At 47.1% G+C, this 23,957-nt stretch overlaps 28 non-coding genes across 28 annotated transcripts; all 28 read right to left on the bottom strand.

Moving 5' to 3' along the window:
• Positions 1-110: 110 nt before the first annotated feature.
• Positions 111-183, bottom strand: TRNAV-AAC (transfer RNA valine (anticodon AAC)). The gene has a single exon. It is a non-coding gene; the product is annotated as a tRNA-Val (tRNA).
• A 1,346-nt stretch (positions 184-1,529) lies between these two features.
• On the bottom strand, positions 1,530-1,601 carry TRNAP-CGG (transfer RNA proline (anticodon CGG)). Its single transcript has one exon. It is a non-coding gene; the product is annotated as a tRNA-Pro (tRNA).
• A 937-nt stretch (positions 1,602-2,538) lies between these two features.
• TRNAL-CAA (transfer RNA leucine (anticodon CAA)) lies at positions 2,539-2,650 on the bottom strand. The gene is made up of 2 exons: positions 2,613-2,650; positions 2,539-2,584 (listed from the first exon to the last, which is right to left on the bottom strand). It is a non-coding gene; the product is annotated as a tRNA-Leu (tRNA).
• Positions 2,651-2,939: 289 nt separating this feature from the next.
• TRNAV-AAC (transfer RNA valine (anticodon AAC)) lies at positions 2,940-3,012 on the bottom strand. Its single transcript has one exon. It is a non-coding gene; the product is annotated as a tRNA-Val (tRNA).
• Positions 3,013-3,398: 386 nt separating this feature from the next.
• TRNAP-AGG (transfer RNA proline (anticodon AGG)) lies at positions 3,399-3,470 on the bottom strand. The gene has a single exon. It is a non-coding gene; the product is annotated as a tRNA-Pro (tRNA).
• Positions 3,471-4,357: 887 nt separating this feature from the next.
• On the bottom strand, positions 4,358-4,429 carry TRNAP-CGG (transfer RNA proline (anticodon CGG)). Its single transcript has one exon. It is a non-coding gene; the product is annotated as a tRNA-Pro (tRNA).
• Positions 4,430-5,366: 937 nt separating this feature from the next.
• Positions 5,367-5,478, bottom strand: TRNAL-CAA (transfer RNA leucine (anticodon CAA)). Its single transcript has 2 exons — positions 5,441-5,478; positions 5,367-5,412 (listed from the first exon to the last, which is right to left on the bottom strand). It is a non-coding gene; the product is annotated as a tRNA-Leu (tRNA).
• Positions 5,479-5,767: 289 nt separating this feature from the next.
• TRNAV-AAC (transfer RNA valine (anticodon AAC)) lies at positions 5,768-5,840 on the bottom strand. The gene has a single exon. It is a non-coding gene; the product is annotated as a tRNA-Val (tRNA).
• A 1,346-nt stretch (positions 5,841-7,186) lies between these two features.
• Positions 7,187-7,258, bottom strand: TRNAP-CGG (transfer RNA proline (anticodon CGG)). Its single transcript has one exon. It is a non-coding gene; the product is annotated as a tRNA-Pro (tRNA).
• Positions 7,259-8,595: 1,337 nt separating this feature from the next.
• On the bottom strand, positions 8,596-8,668 carry TRNAV-AAC (transfer RNA valine (anticodon AAC)). The gene has a single exon. It is a non-coding gene; the product is annotated as a tRNA-Val (tRNA).
• Positions 8,669-9,052: 384 nt separating this feature from the next.
• On the bottom strand, positions 9,053-9,124 carry TRNAP-AGG (transfer RNA proline (anticodon AGG)). Its single transcript has one exon. It is a non-coding gene; the product is annotated as a tRNA-Pro (tRNA).
• Positions 9,125-10,011: 887 nt separating this feature from the next.
• On the bottom strand, positions 10,012-10,083 carry TRNAP-CGG (transfer RNA proline (anticodon CGG)). The gene has a single exon. It is a non-coding gene; the product is annotated as a tRNA-Pro (tRNA).
• A 937-nt stretch (positions 10,084-11,020) lies between these two features.
• On the bottom strand, positions 11,021-11,132 carry TRNAL-CAA (transfer RNA leucine (anticodon CAA)). Its single transcript has 2 exons — positions 11,095-11,132; positions 11,021-11,066 (listed from the first exon to the last, which is right to left on the bottom strand). It is a non-coding gene; the product is annotated as a tRNA-Leu (tRNA).
• A 289-nt stretch (positions 11,133-11,421) lies between these two features.
• TRNAV-AAC (transfer RNA valine (anticodon AAC)) lies at positions 11,422-11,494 on the bottom strand. Its single transcript has one exon. It is a non-coding gene; the product is annotated as a tRNA-Val (tRNA).
• Positions 11,495-11,880: 386 nt separating this feature from the next.
• Positions 11,881-11,952, bottom strand: TRNAP-AGG (transfer RNA proline (anticodon AGG)). Its single transcript has one exon. It is a non-coding gene; the product is annotated as a tRNA-Pro (tRNA).
• Positions 11,953-12,839: 887 nt separating this feature from the next.
• Positions 12,840-12,911, bottom strand: TRNAP-CGG (transfer RNA proline (anticodon CGG)). The gene has a single exon. It is a non-coding gene; the product is annotated as a tRNA-Pro (tRNA).
• A 937-nt stretch (positions 12,912-13,848) lies between these two features.
• TRNAL-CAA (transfer RNA leucine (anticodon CAA)) lies at positions 13,849-13,960 on the bottom strand. Its single transcript has 2 exons — positions 13,923-13,960; positions 13,849-13,894 (listed from the first exon to the last, which is right to left on the bottom strand). It is a non-coding gene; the product is annotated as a tRNA-Leu (tRNA).
• A 289-nt stretch (positions 13,961-14,249) lies between these two features.
• TRNAV-AAC (transfer RNA valine (anticodon AAC)) lies at positions 14,250-14,322 on the bottom strand. The gene has a single exon. It is a non-coding gene; the product is annotated as a tRNA-Val (tRNA).
• Positions 14,323-15,667: 1,345 nt separating this feature from the next.
• On the bottom strand, positions 15,668-15,739 carry TRNAP-CGG (transfer RNA proline (anticodon CGG)). The gene has a single exon. It is a non-coding gene; the product is annotated as a tRNA-Pro (tRNA).
• Positions 15,740-16,676: 937 nt separating this feature from the next.
• Positions 16,677-16,788, bottom strand: TRNAL-CAA (transfer RNA leucine (anticodon CAA)). The gene is made up of 2 exons: positions 16,751-16,788; positions 16,677-16,722 (listed from the first exon to the last, which is right to left on the bottom strand). It is a non-coding gene; the product is annotated as a tRNA-Leu (tRNA).
• A 289-nt stretch (positions 16,789-17,077) lies between these two features.
• On the bottom strand, positions 17,078-17,150 carry TRNAV-AAC (transfer RNA valine (anticodon AAC)). Its single transcript has one exon. It is a non-coding gene; the product is annotated as a tRNA-Val (tRNA).
• A 386-nt stretch (positions 17,151-17,536) lies between these two features.
• TRNAP-AGG (transfer RNA proline (anticodon AGG)) lies at positions 17,537-17,608 on the bottom strand. Its single transcript has one exon. It is a non-coding gene; the product is annotated as a tRNA-Pro (tRNA).
• An 887-nt stretch (positions 17,609-18,495) lies between these two features.
• TRNAP-CGG (transfer RNA proline (anticodon CGG)) lies at positions 18,496-18,567 on the bottom strand. Its single transcript has one exon. It is a non-coding gene; the product is annotated as a tRNA-Pro (tRNA).
• Positions 18,568-19,504: 937 nt separating this feature from the next.
• On the bottom strand, positions 19,505-19,616 carry TRNAL-CAA (transfer RNA leucine (anticodon CAA)). The gene is made up of 2 exons: positions 19,579-19,616; positions 19,505-19,550 (listed from the first exon to the last, which is right to left on the bottom strand). It is a non-coding gene; the product is annotated as a tRNA-Leu (tRNA).
• A 289-nt stretch (positions 19,617-19,905) lies between these two features.
• Positions 19,906-19,978, bottom strand: TRNAV-AAC (transfer RNA valine (anticodon AAC)). Its single transcript has one exon. It is a non-coding gene; the product is annotated as a tRNA-Val (tRNA).
• Positions 19,979-21,323: 1,345 nt separating this feature from the next.
• TRNAP-CGG (transfer RNA proline (anticodon CGG)) lies at positions 21,324-21,395 on the bottom strand. The gene has a single exon. It is a non-coding gene; the product is annotated as a tRNA-Pro (tRNA).
• Positions 21,396-22,732: 1,337 nt separating this feature from the next.
• TRNAV-AAC (transfer RNA valine (anticodon AAC)) lies at positions 22,733-22,805 on the bottom strand. The gene has a single exon. It is a non-coding gene; the product is annotated as a tRNA-Val (tRNA).
• Positions 22,806-23,191: 386 nt separating this feature from the next.
• TRNAP-AGG (transfer RNA proline (anticodon AGG)) lies at positions 23,192-23,263 on the bottom strand. Its single transcript has one exon. It is a non-coding gene; the product is annotated as a tRNA-Pro (tRNA).
• Between the last annotated feature and the right edge of the window lie 694 nt (positions 23,264-23,957).

Below are 23,957 nucleotides of genomic sequence, written 5' to 3'. Positions count from 1 at the left end.
AAGTAAAGGAAGTTTCCCACGGCTCGCTGGGTTCATGGACCGCCTCTTCTTAAGCTTGCATTGAGATAATAAGGTTTTAGAGGGTGCACATAAAAGCAGCTCATGCACAGTGTTTCTGCCCGGTCTCGAACCGGGGACCTTTCGCGTGTTAGGCGAACGTGATGACCACTACACTACAGAAACTAACTTGCTGTGTTTTACTGTTAGAGCAAGGTTCCTCTCAAGGATTCTCTCTACTTCTATTCTGCTGTATCAGCAGCCACTCAGAAAGCGAGGAGCAAGTGTGACAACTGCAGAGATATCAGCCAACATGCTTGCAATTAGACGTATTAAAAATTTACTTATGCAGGCATCGACAGACAAATATCTGATGCCTAAATGCCAGCAAGTACAGCTTGGGAAAGCATCACCTGGGACACACACAGACTAAGCATGAAGGCAGAAAAAGCATGGATATCCGTTTTTCTTCTGAGGTTCAAAATAATTTGTGCAACAATGCGCCGAGTGTAATGAGAAATAGTCAGGCATTGTCAGTTTTGAGTAGGATTCGCATGTTTACCTCTAAAAAAAGGGCTCGTCCGGGATTTGAACCCGGGACCTCTCGCACCCTAAGCGAGAATCATACCCCTAGACCAATGAGCCGAGGCACACAAGAGTCACCTTCTGCACCGGCTCCGGGGGTTATTGGCAGCGAGTTGGTGAATGATTCACCCAAAGCAAGCAACTGCACATGCTGCTCTCTTCTGCAATATGGTTGCTGTCTTTTCCATGGCCGTCATCGAACAAGAAATGAAAATACCTCCATCCTTCAGACATTTTGTTTGCTCTAGGTGTATGCTCTCGGTGAGGACAATAAAACAATTTCTGCTCTCATGCCTTGCTTTCATCAAGTAGGCCCACCCTTCAGTACAAAAGGACGTGCAAACGAATGGCGCAAACTATCGTCACTTCTCTTTTTGAGCTGTCACTGATGCCCCTGGAGCACAGTACGTCACGCTGGTGAGGGATAGACAGCTTCCATTATCTCAGCTTTCCTATAAGTTGAGAGAGTAAATGCAAACAATAAGCTGCTGTTTCTGCACGGTCTCAAACCAGGGACCTTTCGCGTGTAAAGCGAACGTGATAACCACTACACCACAGAAACAGATACTCTTGCAGCAATCTTCTTGGCATGTAGTGGGCTGGAAAGCACAGACCAAGGGCCAATGTCCATGAAGCTCAACGTTGGACCCTCCTTACCCGATCTCTTTCTTTGGAAGAAAGGAACGAGGACCACTTTTATTCCAAAAGGCGATTTTAAAACCATACCTGAAATCACGCTAGAAAAACACTTTGAATTTAATGTTCCTACACTGATGGTCCACCCCAGAAAAGCAGTTGCAAAGAAGTCCGGCACTGAAATTCTATACGCCAAAAGTGGGAAACAGCGTGCAGGGAAAGGAACTTTCTCACCATACACGGCGTCTTATAGCATTGAAAAGAAGAAATGGTCCTATATAATAAGCAGCCTAAAAATAATTCCACAACATGGGCTCGTCCGGGATTTGAACCCGGGACCTCTCGCACCCGAAGCGAGAATCATACCCCTAGACCAACGAGCCTGATTCCCCTGTCAGCAATTTGAACAATTTCTGATGCGTCTTTCAGAAACAAAGCAGTGCTATTTGGCTGCTCTCTCTCTATGTGAGCCACACAAAGTCATGTTTTCTCTCAAGGTGTTGTTTTTTTCACTCTTGCAAGGAAGGGATCAGCCGATATCCTAGCTGCCAGTGAGCAGAAAAAAGGCACTGATGAGAACTGCAGGCACTTTCTGGCACTTGTACTTCTCTGCAAGTCCTGGACCCTTGCCCCATAAACTTCCACCCCAGAAGCAAGGGAGGGCCTGCCAATTCTTGCTTCTAAGAAAGAAGCGTTTGATTCTTGGATTCAAACACGCTCACTCAGCGCTCGATCAGGCTCGATCAGGCGAGATTTATATGAGTGGCTCGCAGGACTGAAACACTCACCTGGGAGACCCAGGGTGGCTGAATTCCCAGAATGGCCATTGTTGGGCAAGTCACCTCCTTTCCTCCTGCCTCAATCTAGAATTGGCTGCAAATCACAAGATAGAGTTCAATGTCCGTGTGTACTGCCTACTCCCAGCTACCTCTCTGTCTTCCTTATGTAAATTAAAATTCGCAAGGGGGGACCAATGACAATCTGCTCCTCCCACATAACCAGGAAGCCCTGTTGAACATGTCTGCCTGTGTTGTTGCAGGGACAGTGCCTTCTCCGCCCAAAAGGTGGCAGGAGAGCCTCACAACAAAGATGGGATCAACTGCTTAATGAGAAACCAGCACAGCAGTTAGTGTGATGGAGTGCAAATTTAACGGAAGGTGTGCCTGAGGTGTCCCTTCCAGGAATACATGGAATTGTGATTGAGGGCCCAGCCTGATCGTTGGTGGATTTCTCGTCATATGTTACAGGTCCGTGCAAAGATTGTGGTGTGTGGGGAATGCACTGCAAAAAACAGGACGATTTAAGGGTGTAAAAGAGACCTGTCAGAAGTGGGATTTGAACCCACGCCTCCATGAGGAGACCAGAAGTCTCAGTTGCACTGAAGATCAAGCTCTCTTGAGTCTGGCGCCTTAGACCACTCGGCCATCCTGACAGCCCTGGCTATGTACAGGTCTGACTCTTCTGTCTGCACTTGCCAATGTTTGCACTTACAGCGTTCGCAGCAATGTCACAGGTGTAAAGGCCCCACAATACAACATGGCATGATAAAAAAAAAAGCTAGGCACAAGAGCGACCACTGATGGATGCGGATTACTTTGTTTCGTCTTGGAAAAGTAAAGGAAGTTTCCCACGGCTCGCTGGGTTCATGGACCGCCTCTTCTTAAGCTTGCATTGAGATAATAAGGTTTTAGAGGGTGCACATAAAAGCAGCTCATGCACAGTGTTTCTGCCCGGTCTCGAACCGGGGACCTTTCGCGTGTTAGGCGAACGTGATGACCACTACACTACAGAAACTAACTTGCTGTGTTTTACTGTTAGAGCAAGGTTCCTCTCAAGGATTCTCTCTACTTCTATTCTGCTGTATCAGCAGCCACTCAGAAAGCGAGGAGCAAGTGTGACAACTGCAGAGATATCAGCCAACATGCTTGCAATTAGACGTATTAAAAATTTACTTATGCAGGCATCGACAGACAAATATCTGATGCCTAAATGCCAGCAAGTACAGCTTGGGAAAGCATCACCTGGGACACACACAGACTAAGCATGAAGGCAGAAAAAGCATGGATATCCGTTTTTCTTCTGAGGTTCAAAATAATTTGTGCAACAATGCGCCGAGTGTAATGAGAAATAGTCAGGCATTGTCAGTTTTGAGTAGGATTCGCATGTTTACCTCTAAAAAAGGGCTCGTCCGGGATTTGAACCCGGGACCTCTCGCACCCTAAGCGAGAATCATACCCCTAGACCAACGAGCCGAGGCACACAAGAGTCACCTTCTGCACCGGCTCCGGGGGTTATTGGCAGCGAGTTGGTGAATGATTCACCCAAAGCAAGCAACTGCACATGCTGCTCTCTTCTGCAATATGGTTGCTGTCTTTTCCATGGCCGTCATCGAACAAGAAATGAAAATACCTCCATCCTTCAGACATTTTGTTTGCTCTAGGTGTATGCTCTCGGTGAGGACAATAAAACAATTTCTGCTCTCATGCCTTGCTTTCATCAAGTAGGCCCACCCTTCAGTACAAAAGGACGTGCAAACGAATGGCGCAAACTATCGTCACTTCTCTTTTTGAGCTGTCACTGATGCCCCTGGAGCACAGTACGTCACGCTGGTGAGGGATAGACAGCTTCCATTATCTCAGCTTTCCTATAAGTTGAGAGAGTAAATGCAAACAATAAGCTGCTGTTTCTGCACGGTCTCAAACCAGGGACCTTTCGCGTGTAAAGCGAACGTGATAACCACTACACCACAGAAACAGATACTCTTGCAGCAATCTTCTTGGCATGTAGTGGGCTGGAAAGCACAGACCAAGGGCCAATGTCCATGAAGCTCAACGTTGGACCCTCCTTACCCGATCTCTTTCTTTGGAAGAAAGGAACGAGGACCACTTTTATTCCAAAAGGCGATTTTAAAACCATACCTGAAATCACGCTAGAAAAACACTTTGAATTTAATGTTCCTACACTGATGGTCCACCCCAGAAAAGCAGTTGCAAAGAAGTCCGGCACTGAAATTCTATACGCCAAAAGTGGGAAACAGCGTGCAGGGAAAGGAACTTTCTCACCATACACGGCGTCTTATAGCATTGAAAAGAAGAAATGGTCCTATATAATAAGCAGCCTAAAAATAATTCCACAACATGGGCTCGTCCGGGATTTGAACCCGGGACCTCTCGCACCCGAAGCGAGAATCATACCCCTAGACCAACGAGCCTGATTCCCCTGTCAGCAATTTGAACAATTTCTGATGCGTCTTTCAGAAACAAAGCAGTGCTATTTGGCTGCTCTCTCTCTATGTGAGCCACACAAAGTCATGTTTTCTCTCAAGGTGTTGTTTTTTTCACTCTTGCAAGGAAGGGATCAGCCGATATCCTAGCTGCCAGTGAGCAGAAAAAAGGCACTGATGAGAACTGCAGGCACTTTCTGGCACTTGTACTTCTCTGCAAGTCCTGGACCCTTGCCCCATAAACTTCCACCCCAGAAGCAAGGGAGGGCCTGCCAATTCTTGCTTCTAAGAAAGAAGCGTTTGATTCTTGGATTCAAACACGCTCACTCAGCGCTCGATCAGGCTCGATCAGGCGAGATTTATATGAGTGGCTCGCAGGACTGAAACACTCACCTGGGAGACCCAGGGTGGCTGAATTCCCAGAATGGCCATTGTTGGGCAAGTCACCTCCTTTCCTCCTGCCTCAATCTAGAATTGGCTGCAAATCACAAGATAGAGTTCAATGTCCGTGTGTACTGCCTACTCCCAGCTACCTCTCTGTCTTCCTTATGTAAATTAAAATTCGCAAGGGGGGACCAATGACAATCTGCTCCTCCCACATAACCAGGAAGCCCTGTTGAACATGTCTGCCTGTGTTGTTGCAGGGACAGTGCCTTCTCCGCCGAAAAGGTGGCAGGAGAGCCTCACAACAAAGATGGGATCAACTGCTTAATGAGAAACCAGCACAGCAGTTAGTGTGATGGAGTGCAAATTTAACGGAAGGTGTGCCTGAGGTGTCCCTTCCAGGAATACATGGAATTGTGATTGAGGGCCCAGCCTGATCGTTGGTGGATTTCTCGTCATATGTTACAGGTCCGTGCAAAGATTGTGGTGTGTGGGGAATGCACTGCAAAAAACAGGACGATTTAAGGGTGTAAAAGAGACCTGTCAGAAGTGGGATTTGAACCCACGCCTCCATGAGGAGACCAGAAGTCTCAGTTGCACTGAAGATCAAGCTCTCTTGAGTCTGGCGCCTTAGACCACTCGGCCATCCTGACAGCCCTGGCTATGTACAGGTCTGACTCTTCTGTCTGCACTTGCCAATGTTTGCACTTACAGCGTTCACAGCAATGTCACAGGTGTAAAGGCCCCACAATACAACATGGCATGATAAAAAAAAAAGCTAGGCACAAGAGCGACCACTGATGGATGCGGATTACTTTGTTTCGTCTTGGAAAAGTAAAGGAAGTTTCCCACGGCTCGCTGGGTTCATGGACCGCCTCTTCTTAAGCTTGCATTGAGATAATAAGGTTTTAGAGGGTGCACATAAAAGCAGCTCATGCACAGTGTTTCTGCCCGGTCTCGAACCGGGGACCTTTCGCGTGTTAGGCGAACGTGATGACCACTACACTACAGAAACTAACTTGCTGTGTTTTACTGTTAGAGCAAGGTTCCTCTCAAGGATTCTCTCTACTTCTATTCTGCTGTATCAGCAGCCACTCAGAAAGCGAGGAGCAAGTGTGACAACTGCAGAGATATCAGCCAACATGCTTGCAATTAGACGTATTAAAAATTTACTTATGCAGGCATCGACAGACAAATATCTGATGCCTAAATGCCAGCAAGTACAGCTTGGGAAAGCATCACCTGGGACACACACAGACTAAGCATGAAGGCAGAAAAAGCATGGATATCCGTTTTTCTTCTGAGGTTCAAAATAATTTGTGCAACAATGCGCCGAGTGTAATGAGAAATAGTCAGGCATTGTCAGTTTTGAGTAGGATTCGCATGTTTACCTCTAAAAAAAGGGCTCGTCCGGGATTTGAACCCGGGACCTCTCGCACCCTAAGCGAGAATCATACCCCTAGACCAATGAGCCGAGGCACACAAGAGTCACCTTCTGCACCGGCTCCGGGGGTTATTGGCAGCGAGTTGGTGAATGATTCACCCAAAGCAAGCAACTGCACATGCTGCTCTCTTCTGCAATATGGTTGCTGTCTTTTCCATGGCCGTCATCGAACAAGAAATGAAAATACCTCCATCCTTCAGACATTTTGTTTGCTCTAGGTGTATGCTCTCGGTGAGGACAATAAAACAATTTCTGCTCTCATGCCTTGCTTTCATCAAGTAGGCCCACCCTTCAGTACAAAAGGACGTGCAAACGAATGGCGCAAACTATCGTCACTTCTCTTTTTGAGCTGTCACTGATGCCCCTGGAGCACAGTACGTCACGCTGGTGAGGGATAGACAGCTTCCATTATCTCAGCTTTCCTATAAGTTGAGAGAGTAAATGCAAACAATAAGCTGCTGTTTCTGCACGGTCTCAAACCAGGGACCTTTCGCGTGTAAAGCGAACGTGATAACCACTACACCACAGAAACAGATACTCTTGCAGCAATCTTCTTGGCATGTAGTGGGCTGGAAAGCACAGACCAAGGGCCAATGTCCATGAAGCTCAACGTTGGACCCTCCTTACCCGATCTCTTTCTTTGGAAGAAAGGAACGAGGACCACTTTTATTCCAAAAGGCGATTTTAAAACCATACCTGAAATCACGCTAGAAAAACACTTTGAATTTAATGTTCCTACACTGATGGTCCACCCCAGAAAAGCAGTTGCAAAGAAGTCCGGCACTGAAATTCTATACGCCAAAAGTGGGAAACAGCGTGCAGGGAAAGGAACTTTCTCACCATACACGGCGTCTTATAGCATTGAAAAGAAGAAATGGTCCTATATAATAAGCAGCCTAAAAATAATTCCACAACATGGGCTCGTCCGGGATTTGAACCCGGGACCTCTCGCACCCGAAGCGAGAATCATACCCCTAGACCAACGAGCCTGATTCCCCTGTCAGCAATTTGAACAATTTCTGATGCGTCTTTCAGAAACAAAGCAGTGCTATTTGGCTGCTCTCTCTCTATGTGAGCCACACAAAGTCATGTTTTCTCTCAAGGTGTTGTTTTTTTCACTCTTGCAAGGAAGGGATCAGCCGATATCCTAGCTGCCAGTGAGCAGAAAAAAGGCACTGATGAGAACTGCAGGCACTTTCTGGCACTTGTACTTCTCTGCAAGTCCTGGACCCTTGCCCCATAAACTTCCACCCCAGAAGCAAGGGAGGGCCTGCCAATTCTTGCTTCTAAGAAAGAAGCGTTTGATTCTTGGATTCAAACACGCTCACTCAGCGCTCGATCAGGCTCGATCAGGCGAGATTTATATGAGTGGCTCGCAGGACTGAAACACTCACCTGGGAGACCCAGGGTGGCTGAATTCCCAGAATGGCCATTGTTGGGCAAGTCACCTCCTTTCCTCCTGCCTCAATCTAGAATTGGCTGCAAATCACAAGATAGAGTTCAATGTCCGTGTGTACTGCCTACTCCCAGCTACCTCTCTGTCTTCCTTATGTAAATTAAAATTCGCAAGGGGGGACCAATGACAATCTGCTCCTCCCACATAACCAGGAAGCCCTGTTGAACATGTCTGCCTGTGTTGTTGCAGGGACAGTGCCTTCTCCGCCCAAAAGGTGGCAGGAGAGCCTCACAACAAAGATGGGATCAACTGCTTAATGAGAAACCAGCACAGCAGTTAGTGTGATGGAGTGCAAATTTAACGGAAGGTGTGCCTGAGGTGTCCCTTCCAGGAATACATGGAATTGTGATTGAGGGCCCAGCCTGATCGTTGGTGGATTTCTCGTCATATGTTACAGGTCCGTGCAAAGATTGTGGTGTGTGGGGAATGCACTGCAAAAAACAGGACGATTTAAGGGTGTAAAAGAGACCTGTCAGAAGTGGGATTTGAACCCACGCCTCAATGAGGAGACCAGAAGTCTCAGTTGCACTGAAGATCAAGCTCTCTTGAGTCTGGCGCCTTAGACCACTCGGCCATCCTGACAGCCCTGGGTGTGCATAGATCTGACTCTTCTGACTGCACCTGCCAATGTTTGCACTTACAACGTTCACAGCAATGTCACAGGTGTAAAGGCCCCAAAATACAACATGGCATGACAAAAAAAAAGCTAGGCACAAGAGCGACCACTGATGGATGTGGATTACTTTGTTTCGTCTTGGAAAAGTAAAGGAAGTTTCCCACGGCTCGCTGGGTTCATGGACCGCCTCTTCTTAAGCTTGCATTGAGATAATAAGGTTTTAGAGGGTGCACATAAAAGCAGCTCATGCACAGTGTTTCTGCCCGGTCTCGAACCGGGGACCTTTCGCGTGTTAGGCGAACGTGATGACCACTACACTACAGAAACTAACTTGCTGTGTTTTACTGTTAGAGCAAGGTTCCTCTCAAGGATTCTCTGTACTTCTATTCTGCTGTATCAGCAGCCACTCAGAAAGCGAGGAGCAAGTGTGACAACTGCAGAGATATCAGCCAACATGCTTGCAATTAGACGTATTAAAAATTTACTTATGCAGGCATCGACAGAAAAATATCTGATGCCTAAATGCCAGCAAGTACAGCTTGGGAAAGCATCACCTGGGACACACAGACTAAGCATGAAGGCAGAAAAAGCATGGATATCCGTTTTTCTTCTGAGGTTCAAAATAATTTGTGCAACAATGCGCCGAGTGTAATGAGAAATAGTCAGGCATTGTCAGTTTTGAGTAGGATTCGCATGTTTACCTCTAAAAAAGGGCTCGTCCGGGATTTGAACCCGGGACCTCTCGCACCCTAAGCGAGAATCATACCCCTAGACCAACGAGCCGAGGCACACAAGAGTCACCTTCTGCAACGGCTCCGGGGGTTATTGGCAGCGAGTTGGTGAATGATTCACCCAAAGCAAGCAACTGCACATGCTGCTCTCTTCTGCAATATGGTTGCTGTCTTTTCCATGGCCGTCATCGAACAAGAAATGAAAATACCTCCATCCTTCAGACATTTTGTTTGCTCTAGGTGTATGCTCTCGGTGAGGACAATAAAACAATTTCTGCTCTCATGCCTTGCTTTCATCAAGTAGGCCCACCCTTCAGTACAAAAGGACGTGCAAACGAATGGCGCAAACTATCGTCACTTCTCTTTTTGAGCTGTCACTGATGCCCCTGGAGCACAGTACGTCACGCTGGTGAGGGATAGACAGCTTCCATTATCTCAGCTTTCCTATAAGTTGAGAGAGTAAATGCAAACAATAAGCTGCTGTTTCTGCACGGTCTCAAACCAGGGACCTTTCGCGTGTAAAGCGAACGTGATAACCACTACACCACAGAAACAGATACTCTTGCAGCAATCTTCTTGGCATGTAGTGGGCTGGAAAGCACAGACCAAGGGCCAATGTCCATGAAGCTCAACGTTGGACCCTCCTTACCCGATCTCTTTCTTTGGAAGAAAGGAACGAGGACCACTTTTATTCCAAAAGGCGATTTTAAAACCATACCTGAAATCACGCTAGAAAAACACTTTGAATTTAATGTTCCTACACTGATGGTCCACCCCAGAAAAGCAGTTGCAAAGAAGTCCGGCACTGAAATTCTATACGCCAAAAGTGGGAAACAGCGTGCAGGGAAAGGAACTTTCTCACCATACACGGCGTCTTATAGCATTGAAAAGAAGAAATGGTCCTATATAATAAGCAGCCTAAAAATAATTCCACAACATGGGCTCGTCCGGGATTTGAACCCGGGACCTCTCGCACCCGAAGCGAGAATCATACCCCTAGACCAACGAGCCTGATTCCCCTGTCAGCAATTTGAACAATTTCTGATGCGTCTTTCAGAAACAAAGCAGTGCTATTTGGCTGCTCTCTCTCTACGTGAGCCACACAAAGTCATGTTTTCTCTCAAGGTGTTGTTTTTTTCACTCTTGCAAGGAAGGGATCAGCCGATATCCTAGCTGCCAGTGAGCAGAAAAAAGGCACTGATGAGAACTGCAGGCACTTTCTGGCACTTGTACTTCTCTGCAAGTCCTGGACCCTTGCCCCATAAACTTCCACCCCAGAAGCAAGGGAGGGCCTGCCAATTCTTGCTTCTAAGAAAGAAGCGTTTGATTCTTGGATTCAAACATGCTCACTCAGCACTCAATGAGGCTCGATCAGGCGAGATTTATATGAGTGGCTCGCAGGACTGAAACACTCACCTGGGAGACCCAGGGTGGCTGAATTCCCAGAATGGCCATTGTTGGGCAAGTCACCTCCTTTCCTCCTGCCTCAATCTAGAATTGGCTGCAAATCACAAGATAGAGTTCAATGTCCGTGTGTACTGCCTACTCCCAGCTACCTCTCTGTCTTCCTTATGTAAATTAAAATTCGCAAGGGGGGACCAATGACAATCTGCTCCTCCCACATAACCAGGAAGCCCTGTTGAACATGTCTGCCTGTGTTGTTGCAGGGACAGTGCCTTCTCCGCCCAAAAGGTGGCAGGAGAGCCTCACAACAAAGATGGGATCAACTGCTTAATGAGAAACCAGCACAGCAGTTAGTGTGATGGAGTGCAAATTTAACGGAAGGTGTGCCTGAGGTGTCCCTTCCAGGAATACATGGAATTGTGATTGAGGGCCCAGCCTGATCGTTGGTGGATTTCTCGTCATATGTTACAGGTCCGTGCAAAGATTGTGGTGTGTGGGGAATGCACTGCAAAAAACAGGACGATTTAAGGGTGTAAAAGAGACCTGTCAGAAGTGGGATTTGAACCCACGCCTCCATGAGGAGACCAGAAGTCTCAGTTGCACTGAAGATCAAGCTCTCTTGAGTCTGGCGCCTTAGACCACTCGGCCATCCTGACAGCCCTGGCTATGTACAGGTCTGACTCTTCTGTCTGCACTTGCCAATGTTTGCACTTACAGCGTTCGCAGCAATGTCACAGGTGTAAAGGCCCCACAATACAACATGGCATGATAAAAAAAAAAGCTAGGCACAAGAGCGACCACTGATGGATGCGGATTACTTTGTTTCGTCTTGGAAAAGTAAAGGAAGTTTCCCACGGCTCGCTGGGTTCATGGACCGCCTCTTCTTAAGCTTGCATTGAGATAATAAGGTTTTAGAGGGTGCACATAAAAGCAGCTCATGCACAGTGTTTCTGCCCGGTCTCGAACCGGGGACCTTTCGCGTGTTAGGCGAACGTGATGACCACTACACTACAGAAACTAACTTGCTGTGTTTTACTGTTAGAGCAAGGTTCCTCTCAAGGATTCTCTCTACTTCTATTCTGCTGTATCAGCAGCCACTCAGAAAGCGAGGAGCAAGTGTGACAACTGCAGAGATATCAGCCAACATGCTTGCAATTAGACGTATTAAAAATTTACTTATGCAGGCATCGACAGACAAATATCTGATGCCTAAATGCCAGCAAGTACAGCTTGGGAAAGCATCACCTGGGACACACACAGACTAAGCATGAAGGCAGAAAAAGCATGGATATCCGTTTTTCTTCTGAGGTTCAAAATAATTTGTGCAACAATGCGCCGAGTGTAATGAGAAATAGACAGGCATTGTCAGTTTTGAGTAGGATTCGCATGTTTACCTCTAAAAAAGGGCTCGTCCGGGATTTGAACCCGGGACCTCTCGCACCCTAAGCGAGAATCATACCCCTAGACCAACGAGCCGAGGCACACAAGAGTCACCTTCTGCACCGGCTCCGGGGGTTATTGGCAGCGAGTTGGTGAATGATTCACCCAAAGCAAGCAACTGCACATGCTGCTCTCTTCTGCAATATGGTTGCTGTCTTTTCCATGGCCGTCATCGAACAAGAAATGAAAATACCTCCATCCTTCAGACATTTTGTTTGCTCTAGGTGTATGCTCTCGGTGAGGACAATAAAACAATTTCTGCTCTCATGCCTTGCTTTCATCAAGTAGGCCCACCCTTCAGTACAGAAGGACGTGCAAACGAATGGCGCAAACTATCGTCACTTCTCTTTTTGAGCTGTCACTGATGCCCCTGGAGCACAGTACGTCACGCTGGTGAGGGATAGACAGCTTCCATTATCTCAGCTTTCCTATAAGTTGAGAGAGTAAATGCAAACAATAAGCTGCTGTTTCTGCACGGTCTCAAACCAGGGACCTTTCGCGTGTAAAGCGAACGTGATAACCACTACACCACAGAAACAGATACTCTTGCAGCAATCTTCTTGGCATGTAGTGGGCTGGAAAGCACAGACCAAGGGCCAATGTCCATGAAGCTCAACGTTGGACCCTCCTTACCCGATCTCTTTCTTTGGAAGAAAGGAACGAGGACCACTTTTATTCCAAAAGGCGATTTTAAAACCATACCTGAAATCACGCTAGAAAACCACTTTGAATTTAATGTTCCTACACTGATGGTCCACCCCAGAAAAGCAGTTGCAAAGAAGTCCGGCACTGAAATTCTATACGCCAAAAGTGGGAAACAGCGTGCAGGGAAAGGAACTTTCTCACCATACACGGCGTCTTATAGCATTGAAAAGAAGAAATGGTCCTATATAATAAGCAGCCTAAAAATAATTCCACAACATGGGCTCGTCCGGGATTTGAACCCGGGACCTCTCGCACCCGAAGCGAGAATCATACCCCTAGACCAACGAGCCTGATTCCCCTGTCAGCAATTTGAACAATTTCTGATGCGTCTTTCAGAAACAAAGCAGTGCTATTTGGCTGCTCTCTCTCTATGTGAGCCACACAAAGTCATGTTTTCTCTCAAGGTGTTGTTTTTTTCACTCTTGCAAGGAAGGGATCAGCCGATATCCTAGCTGCCAGTGAGCAGAAAAAAGGCACTGATGAGAACTGCAGGCACTTTCTGGCACTTGTAGTTCTCTGCAAGTCCTGGACCCTTGCCCCATAAACTTCCACCCCAGAAGCAAGGGAGGGCCTGCCAATTCTTGCTTCTAAGAAAGAAGCGTTTGATTCTTGGATTCAAACATGCTCACTCAGCACTCAATGAGGCTCGATCAGGCGAGATTTATATGAGTGGCTCGCAGGACTGAAACACTCACCTGGGAGACCCAGGGTGGCTGAATTCCCAGAATGGCCATTGTTGGGCAAGTCACCTCCTTTCCTCCTGCCTCAATCTAGAATTGGCTGCAAATCACAAGATAGAGTTCAATGTCCGTGTGTACTGCCTACTCCCAGCTACCTCTCTGTCTTCCTTATGTAAATTAAAATTCGCAAGGGGGGACCAATGACAATCTGCTCCTCCCACATAACCAGGAAGCCCTGTTGAACATGTCTGCCTGTGTTGTTGCAGGGACAGTGCCTTCTCCGCCCAAAAGGTGGCAGGAGAGCCTCACAACAAAGATGGGATCAACTGCTTAATGAGAAACCAGCACAGCAGTTAGTGTGATGGAGTGCAAATTTAACGGAAGGTGTGCCTGAGGTGTCCCTTCCAGGAATACATGGAATTGTGATTGAGGGCCCAGCCTGATCGTTGGTGGATTTCTCGTCATATGTTACAGGTCCGTGCAAAGATTGTGGTGTGTGGGGAATGCACTGCAAAAAACAGGACGATTTAAGGGTGTAAAAGAGACCTGTCAGAAGTGGGATTTGAACCCACGCCTCCATGAGGAGACCAGAAGTCTCAGTTGCACTGAAGATCAAGCTCTCTTGAGTCTGGCGCCTTAGACCACTCGGCCATCCTGACAGCCCTGGCTATGTACAGGTCTGACTCTTCTGTCTGCACTTGCCAATGTTTGCACTTACAGCGTTCGCAGCAATGTCACAGGTGTAAAGGCCCCACAATACAACATGGCATGATAAAAAAAAAAGCTAGGCACAAGAGCGACCACTGATGGATGCGGATTACTTTGTTTCGTCTTGGAAAAGTAAAGGAAGTTTCCCACGGCTCGCTGGGTTCATGGACCGCCTCTTCTTAAGCTTGCATTGAGATAATAAGGTTTTAGAGGGTGCACATAAAAGCAGCTCATGCACAGTGTTTCTGCCCGGTCTCGAACCGGGGACCTTTCGCGTGTTAGGCGAACGTGATGACCACTACACTACAGAAACTAACTTGCTGTGTTTTACTGTTAGAGCAAGGTTCCTCTCAAGGATTCTCTCTACTTCTATTCTGCTGTATCAGCAGCCACTCAGAAAGCGAGGAGCAAGTGTGACAACTGCAGAGATATCAGCCAACATGCATGCAATTAGACGTATTAAAAATTTACTTATGCAGGCATCGACAGACAAATATCTGATGCCTAAATGCCAGCAAGTACAGCTTGGGAAAGCATCACCTGGGACACACACAGACTAAGCATGAAGGCAGAAAAAGCATGGATATCCGTTTTTCTTCTGAGGTTCAAAATAATTTGTGCAACAATGCGCCGAGTGTAATGAGAAATAGACAGGCATTGTCAGTTTTGAGTAGGATTCGCATGTTTACCTCTAAAAAAGGGCTCGTCCGGGATTTGAACCCGGGACCTCTCGCACCCTAAGCGAGGATCATACCCCTAGACCAACAAGCCGAGGCACACAAGAGTCACCTTCTGCACCGGCTCCGGGGGTTATTGGCAGCGAGTTGGTGAATGATTCACCCAAAGCAAGCAACTGCACATGCTGCTCTCTTCTGCAATATGGTTGCTGTCTTTTCCATGGCCGTCATCGAACAAGAAATGAAAATACCTCCATCCTTCAGACATTTTGTTTGCTCTAGGTGTATGCTCTCGGTGAGGACAATAAAACAATTTCTGCTCTCATGCCTTGCTTTCATCAAGTAGGCCCACCCTTCAGTACAGAAGGACGTGCAAACGAATGGCGCAAACTATCGTCACTTCTCTTTTTGAGCTGTCACTGATGCCCCTGGAGCACAGTACGTCACGCTGGTGAGGGATAGACAGCTTCCATTATCTCAGCTTTCCTATAAGTTGAGAGAGTAAATGCAAACAATAAGCTGCTGTTTCTGCACGGTCTCAAACCAGGGACCTTTCGCGTGTAAAGCGAACGTGATAACCACTACACCACAGAAACAGATACTCTTGCAGCAATCTTCTTGGCATGTAGTGGGCTGGAAAGCACAGACCAAGGGCCAATGTCCATGAAGCTCAACGTTGGACCCTCCTTACCCGATCTCTTTCTTTGGAAGAAAGGAACGAGGACCACTTTTATTCCAAAAGGCGATTTTAAAACCATACCTGAAATCACGCTAGAAAAACACTTTGAATTTAATGTTCCTACACTGATGGTCCACCCCAGAAAAGCAGTTGCAAAGAAGTCCGGCACTGAAATTCTATACGCCAAAAGTGGGAAACAGCGTGCAGGGAAAGGAACTTTCTCACCATACACGGCGTCTTATAGCATTGAAAAGAAGAAATGGTCCTATATAATAAGCAGCCTAAAAATAATTCCACAACATGGGCTCGTCCGGGATTTGAACCCGGGACCTCTCGCACCCGAAGCGAGAATCATACCCCTAGACCAACGAGCCTGATTCCCCTGTCAGCAATTTGAACAATTTCTGATGCGTCTTTCAGAAACAAAGCAGTGCTATTTGGCTGCTCTCTCTCTACGTGAGCCACACAAAGTCATGTTTTCTCTCAAGGTGTTGTTTTTTTCACTCTTGCAAGGAAGGGATCAGCCGATATCCTAGCTGCCAGTGAGCAGAAAAAAGGCACTGATGAGAACTGCAGGCACTTTCTGGCACTTGTACTTCTCTGCAAGTCCTGGACCCTTGCCCCATAAACTTCCACCCCAGAAGCAAGGGAGGGCCTGCCAATTCTTGCTTCTAAGAAAGAAGCGTTTGATTCTTGGATTCAAACATGCTCACTCAGCACTCAATGAGGCTCGATCAGGCGAGATTTATATGAGTGGCTCGCAGGACTGAAACACTCACCTGGGAGACCCAGGGTGGCTGAATTCCCAGAATGGCCATTGTTGGGCAAGTCACCTCCTTTCCTCCTGCCTCAATCTAGAATTGGCTGCAAATCACAAGATAGAGTTCAATGTCCGTGTGTACTGCCTACTCCCAGCTACCTCTCTGTCTTCCTTATGTAAATTAAAATTCGCAAGGGGGGACCAATGACAATCTGCTCCTCCCACATAACCAGGAAGCCCTGTTGAACATGTCTGCCTGTGTTGTTGCAGGGACAGTGCCTTCTCCGCCCAAAAGGTGGCAGGAGAGCCTCACAACAAAGATGGGATCAACTGCTTAATGAGAAACCAGCACAGCAGTTAGTGTGATGGAGTGCAAATTTAACGGAAGGTGTGCCTGAGGTGTCCCTTCCAGGAATACATGGAATTGTGATTGAGGGCCCAGCCTGATCGTTGGTGGATTTCTCGTCATATGTTACAGGTCCGTGCAAAGATTGTGGTGTGTGGGGAATGCACTGCAAAAAACAGGACGATTTAAGGGTGTAAAAGAGACCTGTCAGAAGTGGGATTTGAACCCACGCCTCCATGAGGAGACCAGAAGTCTCAGTTGCACTGAAGATCAAGCTCTCTTGAGTCTGGCGCCTTAGACCACTCGGCCATCCTGACAGCCCTGGCTATGTACAGGTCTGACTCTTCTGTCTGCACTTGCCAATGTTTGCACTTACAGCGTTCGCAGCAATGTCACAGGTGTAAAGGCCCCACAATACAACATGGCATGATAAAAAAAAAAGCTAGGCACAAGAGCGACCACTGATGGATGCGGATTACTTTGTTTCGTCTTGGAAAAGTAAAGGAAGTTTCCCACGGCTCGCTGGGTTCATGGACCGCCTCTTCTTAAGCTTGCATTGAGATAATAAGGTTTTAGAGGGTGCACATAAAAGCAGCTCATGCACAGTGTTTCTGCCCGGTCTCGAACCGGGGACCTTTCGCGTGTTAGGCGAACGTGATGACCACTACACTACAGAAACTAACTTGCTGTGTTTTACTGTTAGAGCAAGGTTCCTCTCAAGGATTCTCTCTACTTCTATTCTGCTGTATCAGCAGCCACTCAGAAAGCGAGGAGCAAGTGTGACAACTGCAGAGATATCAGCCAACATGCTTGCAATTAGACGTATTAAAAATTTACTTATGCAGGCATCGACAGACAAATATCTGATGCCTAAATGCCAGCAAGTACAGCTTGGGAAAGCATCACCTGGGACACACACAGACTAAGCATGAAGGCAGAAAAAGCATGGATATCCGTTTTTCTTCTGAGGTTCAAAATAATTTGTGCAACAATGCGCCGAGTGTAATGAGAAATAGACAGGCATTGTCAGTTTTGAGTAGGATTCGCATGTTTACCTCTAAAAAAGGGCTCGTCCGGGATTTGAACCCGGGACCTCTCGCACCCTAAGCGAGAATCATACCCCTAGACCAACGAGCCGAGGCACACAAGAGTCACCTTCTGCACCGGCTCCGGGGGTTATTGGCAGCGAGTTGGTGAATGATTCACCCAAAGCAAGCAACTGCACATGCTGCTCTCTTCTGCAATATGGTTGCTGTCTTTTCCATGGCCGTCATCGAACAAGAAATGAAAATACCTCCATCCTTCAGACATTTTGTTTGCTCTAGGTGTATGCTCTCGGTGAGGACAATAAAACAATTTCTGCTCTCATGCCTTGCTTTCATCAAGTAGGCCCACCCTTCAGTACAGAAGGACGTGCAAACGAATGGCGCAAACTATCGTCACTTCTCTTTTTGAGCTGTCACTGATGCCCCTGGAGCACAGTACGTCACGCTGGTGAGGGATAGACAGCTTCCATTATCTCAGCTTTCCTATAAGTTGAGAGAGTAAATGCAAACAATAAGCTGCTGTTTCTGCACGGTCTCAAACCAGGGACCTTTCGCGTGTAAAGCGAACGTGATAACCACTACACCACAGAAACAGATACTCTTGCAGCAATCTTCTTGGCATGTAGTGGGCTGGAAAGCACAGACCAAGGGCCAATGTCCATGAAGCTCAACGTTGGACCCTCCTTACCCGATCTCTTTCTTTGGAAGAAAGGAACGAGGACCACTTTTATTCCAAAAGGCGATTTTAAAACCATACCTGAAATCACGCTAGAAAACCACTTTGAATTTAATGTTCCTACACTGATGGTCCACCCCAGAAAAGCAGTTGCAAAGAAGTCCGGCACTGAAATTCTATACGCCAAAAGTGGGAAACAGCGTGCAGGGAAAGGAACTTTCTCACCATACACGGCGTCTTATAGCATTGAAAAGAAGAAATGGTCCTATATAATAAGCAGCCTAAAAATAATTCCACAACATGGGCTCGTCCGGGATTTGAACCCGGGACCTCTCGCACCCGAAGCGAGAATCATACCCCTAGACCAACGAGCCTGATTCCCCTGTCAGCAATTTGAACAATTTCTGATGCGTCTTTCAGAAACAAAGCAGTGCTATTTGGCTGCTCTCTCTCTATGTGAGCCACACAAAGTCATGTTTTCTCTCAAGGTGTTGTTTTTTTCACTCTTGCAAGGAAGGGATCAGCCGATATCCTAGCTGCCAGTGAGCAGAAAAAAGGCACTGATGAGAACTGCAGGCACTTTCTGGCACTTGTACTTCTCTGCAAGTCCTGGACCCTTGCCCCATAAACTTCCACCCCAGAAGCAAGGGAGGGCCTGCCAATTCTTGCTTCTAAGAAAGAAGCGTTTGATTCTTGGATTCAAACATGCTCACTCAGCACTCAATGAGGCTCGATCAGGCGAGATTTATATGAGTGGCTCGCAGGACTGAAACACTCACCTGGGAGACCCAGGGTGGCTGAATTCCCAGAATGGCCATTGTTGGGCAAGTCACCTCCTTTCCTCCTGCCTCAATCTAGAATTGGCTGCAAATCACAAGATAGAGTTCAATGTCCGTGTGTACTGCCTACTCCCAGCTACCTCTCTGTCTTCCTTATGTAAATTAAAATTCGCAAGGGGGGACCAATGACAATCTGCTCCTCCCACATAACCAGGAAGCCCTGTTGAACATGTCTGCCTGTGTTGTTGCAGGGACAGTGCCTTCTCCGCCCAAAAGGTGGCAGGAGAGCCTCACAACAAAGATGGGATCAACTGCTTAATGAGAAACCAGCACAGCAGTTAGTGTGATGGAGTGCAAATTTAACGGAAGGTGTGCCTGAGGTGTCCCTTCCAGGAATACATGGAATTGTGATTGAGGGCCCAGCCTGATCGTTGGTGGATTTCTCGTCATATGTTACAGGTCCGTGCAAAGATTGTGGTGTGTGGGGAATGCACTGCAAAAAACAGGACGATTTAAGGGTGTAAAAGAGACCTGTCAGAAGTGGGATTTGAACCCACGCCTCCATGAGGAGACCAGAAGTCTCAGTTGCACTGAAGATCAAGCTCTCTTGAGTCTGGCGCCTTAGACCACTCGGCCATCCTGACAGCCCTGGCTATGTACAGGTCTGACTCTTCTGTCTGCACTTGCCAATGTTTGCACTTACAGCGTTCGCAGCAATGTCACAGGTGTAAAGGCCCCACAATACAACATGGCATGATAAAAAAAAAAGCTAGGCACAAGAGCGACCACTGATGGATGCGGATTACTTTGTTTCGTCTTGGAAAAGTAAAGGAAGTTTCCCACGGCTCGCTGGGTTCATGGACCGCCTCTTCTTAAGCTTGCATTGAGATAATAAGGTTTTAGAGGGTGCACATAAAAGCAGCTCATGCACAGTGTTTCTGCCCGGTCTCGAACCGGGGACCTTTCGCGTGTTAGGCGAACGTGATGACCACTACACTACAGAAACTAACTTGCTGTGTTTTACTGTTAGAGCAAGGTTCCTCTCAAGGATTCTCTCTACTTCTATTCTGCTGTATCAGCAGCCACTCAGAAAGCGAGGAGCAAGTGTGACAACTGCAGAGATATCAGCCAACATGCATGCAATTAGACGTATTAAAAATTTACTTATGCAGGCATCGACAGACAAATATCTGATGCCTAAATGCCAGCAAGTACAGCTTGGGAAAGCATCACCTGGGACACACACAGACTAAGCATGAAGGCAGAAAAAGCATGGATATCCGTTTTTCTTCTGAGGTTCAAAATAATTTGTGCAACAATGCGCCGAGTGTAATGAGAAATAGACAGGCATTGTCAGTTTTGAGTAGGATTCGCATGTTTACCTCTAAAAAAGGGCTCGTCCGGGATTTGAACCCGGGACCTCTCGCACCCTAAGCGAGGATCATACCCCTAGACCAACAAGCCGAGGCACACAAGAGTCACCTTCTGCACCGGCTCCGGGGGTTATTGGCAGCGAGTTGGTGAATGATTCACCCAAAGCAAGCAACTGCACATGCTGCTCTCTTCTGCAATATGGTTGCTGTCTTTTCCATGGCCGTCATCGAACAAGAAATGAAAATACCTCCATCCTTCAGACATTTTGTTTGCTCTAGGTGTATGCTCTCGGTGAGGACAATAAAACAATTTCTGCTCTCATGCCTTGCTTTCATCAAGTAGGCCCACCCTTCAGTACAGAAGGACGTGCAAACGAATGGCGCAAACTATCGTCACTTCTCTTTTTGAGCTGTCACTGATGCCCCTGGAGCACAGTACGTCACGCTGGTGAGGGATAGACAGCTTCCATTATCTCAGCTTTCCTATAAGTTGAGAGAGTAAATGCAAACAATAAGCTGCTGTTTCTGCACGGTCTCAAACCAGGGACCTTTCGCGTGTAAAGCGAACGTGATAACCACTACACCACAGAAACAGATACTCTTGCAGCAATCTTCTTGGCATGTAGTGGGCTGGAAAGCACAGACCAAGGGCCAATGTCCATGAAGCTCAACGTTGGACCCTCCTTACCCGATCTCTTTCTTTGGAAGAAAGGAACGAGGACCACTTTTATTCCAAAAGGCGATTTTAAAACCATACCTGAAATCACGCTAGAAAAACACTTTGAATTTAATGTTCCTACACTGATGGTCCACCCCAGAAAAGCAGTTGCAAAGAAGTCCGGCACTGAAATTCTATACGCCAAAAGTGGGAAACAGCGTGCAGGGAAAGGAACTTTCTCACCATACACGGCGTCTTATAGCATTGAAAAGAAGAAATGGTCCTATATAATAAGCAGCCTAAAAATAATTCCACAACATGGGCTCGTCCGGGATTTGAACCCGGGACCTCTCGCACCCGAAGCGAGAATCATACCCCTAGACCAACGAGCCTGATTCCCCTGTCAGCAATTTGAACAATTTCTGATGCGTCTTTCAGAAACAAAGCAGTGCTATTTGGCTGCTCTCTCTCTATGTGAGCCACACAAAGTCATGTTTTCTCTCAAGGTGTTGTTTTTTTCACTCTTGCAAGGAAGGGATCAGCCGATATCCTAGCTGCCAGTGAGCAGAAAAAAGGCACTGATGAGAACTGCAGGCACTTTCTGGCACTTGTACTTCTCTGCAAGTCCTGGACCCTTGCCCCATAAACTTCCACCCCAGAAGCAAGGGAGGGCCTGCCAATTCTTGCTTCTAAGAAAGAAGCGTTTGATTCTTGGATTCAAACACGCTCACTCAGCGCTCGATCAGGCTCGATCAGGCGAGATTTATATGAGTGGCTCGCAGGACTGAAACACTCACCTGGGAGACCCAGGGTGGCTGAATTCCCAGAATGGCCATTGTTGGGCAAGTCACCTCCTTTCCTCCTGCCTCAATCTAGAATTGGCTGCAAATCACAAGATAGAGTTCAATGTCCGTGTGTACTGCCTACTCCCAGCTACCTCTCTGTCTTCCTTATGTAAATTAAAATTCGCAAGGGGGGACCAATGACAATCTGCTCCTCCCACATAACCAGGAAGCCCTGTTGAACATGTTTGCCTGTGTTGTTGCAGGGACAGTGCCTTCTCCGCCCAAAAGGTGGCAGGAGAGCCTCACAACAAAGATGGGATCAACTGCTTAATGAGAAACCAGCACAGCAGTTAGTGTGATGGAGTGCAAATTTAACGGAGGGTGTGCCTGAGGTGTCTCTTCCAGGAATACATGGAATTGTGATTGAGGGCCCAGCCTGATCGTTGGTGGATTTCTCGTCATATGTTACAGGTCCGTGCAAAGATTGTGGTGTGTGGGGAATGCACTGCAAAAAACAGGACGATTTAAGGGTGTAAAAAAGACCTGTCAGAAGTGGGATTTGAACCCACGCCTCAATGAGGAGACCAGAAGTCTCAGTTGCACTGAAGATCAAGCTCTCTTGAGTCTGGCGCCTTAGACCACTCGGCCATCCTGACAGCCCTGGGTGTGCATAGATCTGACTCTTCTGACTGCACCTGCCAATGTTTGCACTTACAACGTTCACAGCAATGTCACAGGTGTAAAGGCCCCAAAATACAACATGGCATGACAAAAAAAAAGCTAGGCACAAGAGCGACCACTGATGGATGTGGATTACTTTGTTTCGTCTTGGAAAAGTAAAGGAAGTTTCCCACGGCTCGCTGGGTTCATGGACCGCCTCTTCTTAAGCTTGCATTGAGATAATAAGGTTTTAGAGGGTGCACATAAAAGCAGCTCATGCACAGTGTTTCTGCCCGGTCTCGAACCGGGGACCTTTCGCGTGTTAGGCGAACGTGATGACCACTACACTACAGAAACTAACTTGCTGTGTTTTACTGTTAGAGCAAGGTTCCTCTCAAGGATTCTCTGTACTTCTATTCTGCTGTATCAGCAGCCACTCAGAAAGCGAGGAGCAAGTGTGACAACTGCAGAGATATCAGCCAACATGCTTGCAATTAGACGTATTAAAAATTTACTTATGCAGGCATCGACAGAAAAATATCTGATGCCTAAATGCCAGCAAGTACAGCTTGGGAAAGCATCACCTGGGACACACACAGACTAAGCATGAAGGCAGAAAAAGCATGGATATCCGTTTTTCTTCTGAGGTTCAAAATAATTTGTGCAACAATGCGCCGAGTGTAATGAGAAATAGTCAGGCATTGTCAGTTTTGAGTAGGATTCGCATGTTTACCTCTAAAAAAGGGCTCGTCCGGGATTTGAACCCGGGACCTCTCGCACCCTAAGCGAGAATCATACCCCTAGACCAACGAGCCGAGGCACACAAGAGTCACCTTCTGCACCGGCTCCGGGGGTTATTGGCAGCGAGTTGGTGAATGATTCACCCAAAGCAAGCAACTGCACATGCTGCTCTCTTCTGCAATATGGTTGCTGTCTTTTCCATGGCCGTCATCGAACAAGAAATGAAAATACCTCCATCCTTCAGACATTTTGTTTGCTCTAGGTGTATGCTCTCGGTGAGGACAATAAAACAATTTCTGCTCTCATGCCTTGCTTTCATCAAGTAGGCCCACCCTTCAGTACAAAAGGACGTGCAAACGAATGGCGCAAACTATCGTCACTTCTCTTTTTGAGCTGTCACTGATGCCCCTGGAGCACAGTACGTCACGCTGGTGAGGGATAGACAGCTTCCATTATCTCAGCTTTCCTATAAGTTGAGAGAGTAAATGCAAACAATAAGCTGCTGTTTCTGCACGGTCTCAAACCAGGGACCTTTCGCGTGTAAAGCGAACGTGATAACCACTACACCACAGAAACAGATACTCTTGCAGCAATCTTCTTGGCATGTAGTGGGCTGGAAAGCACAGACCAAGGGCCAATGTCCATGAAGCTCAACGTTGGACCCTCCTTACCCGATCTCTTTCTTTGGAAGAAAGGAACGAGGACCACTTTTATTCCAAAAGGCGATTTTAAAACCATACCTGAAATCACGCTAGAAAAACACTTTGA

This window comes from Triturus cristatus, chromosome 10 (genome assembly GCF_964204655.1).
Source record: "Triturus cristatus chromosome 10, aTriCri1.1, whole genome shotgun sequence".
NCBI classification, from domain to species: Eukaryota; Metazoa; Chordata; class Amphibia; order Caudata; family Salamandridae; genus Triturus; species Triturus cristatus.
The sequence above is the reverse complement of the archived record's forward strand: the minus strand, read 5'-3'. Positions and strand labels throughout refer to the sequence as shown.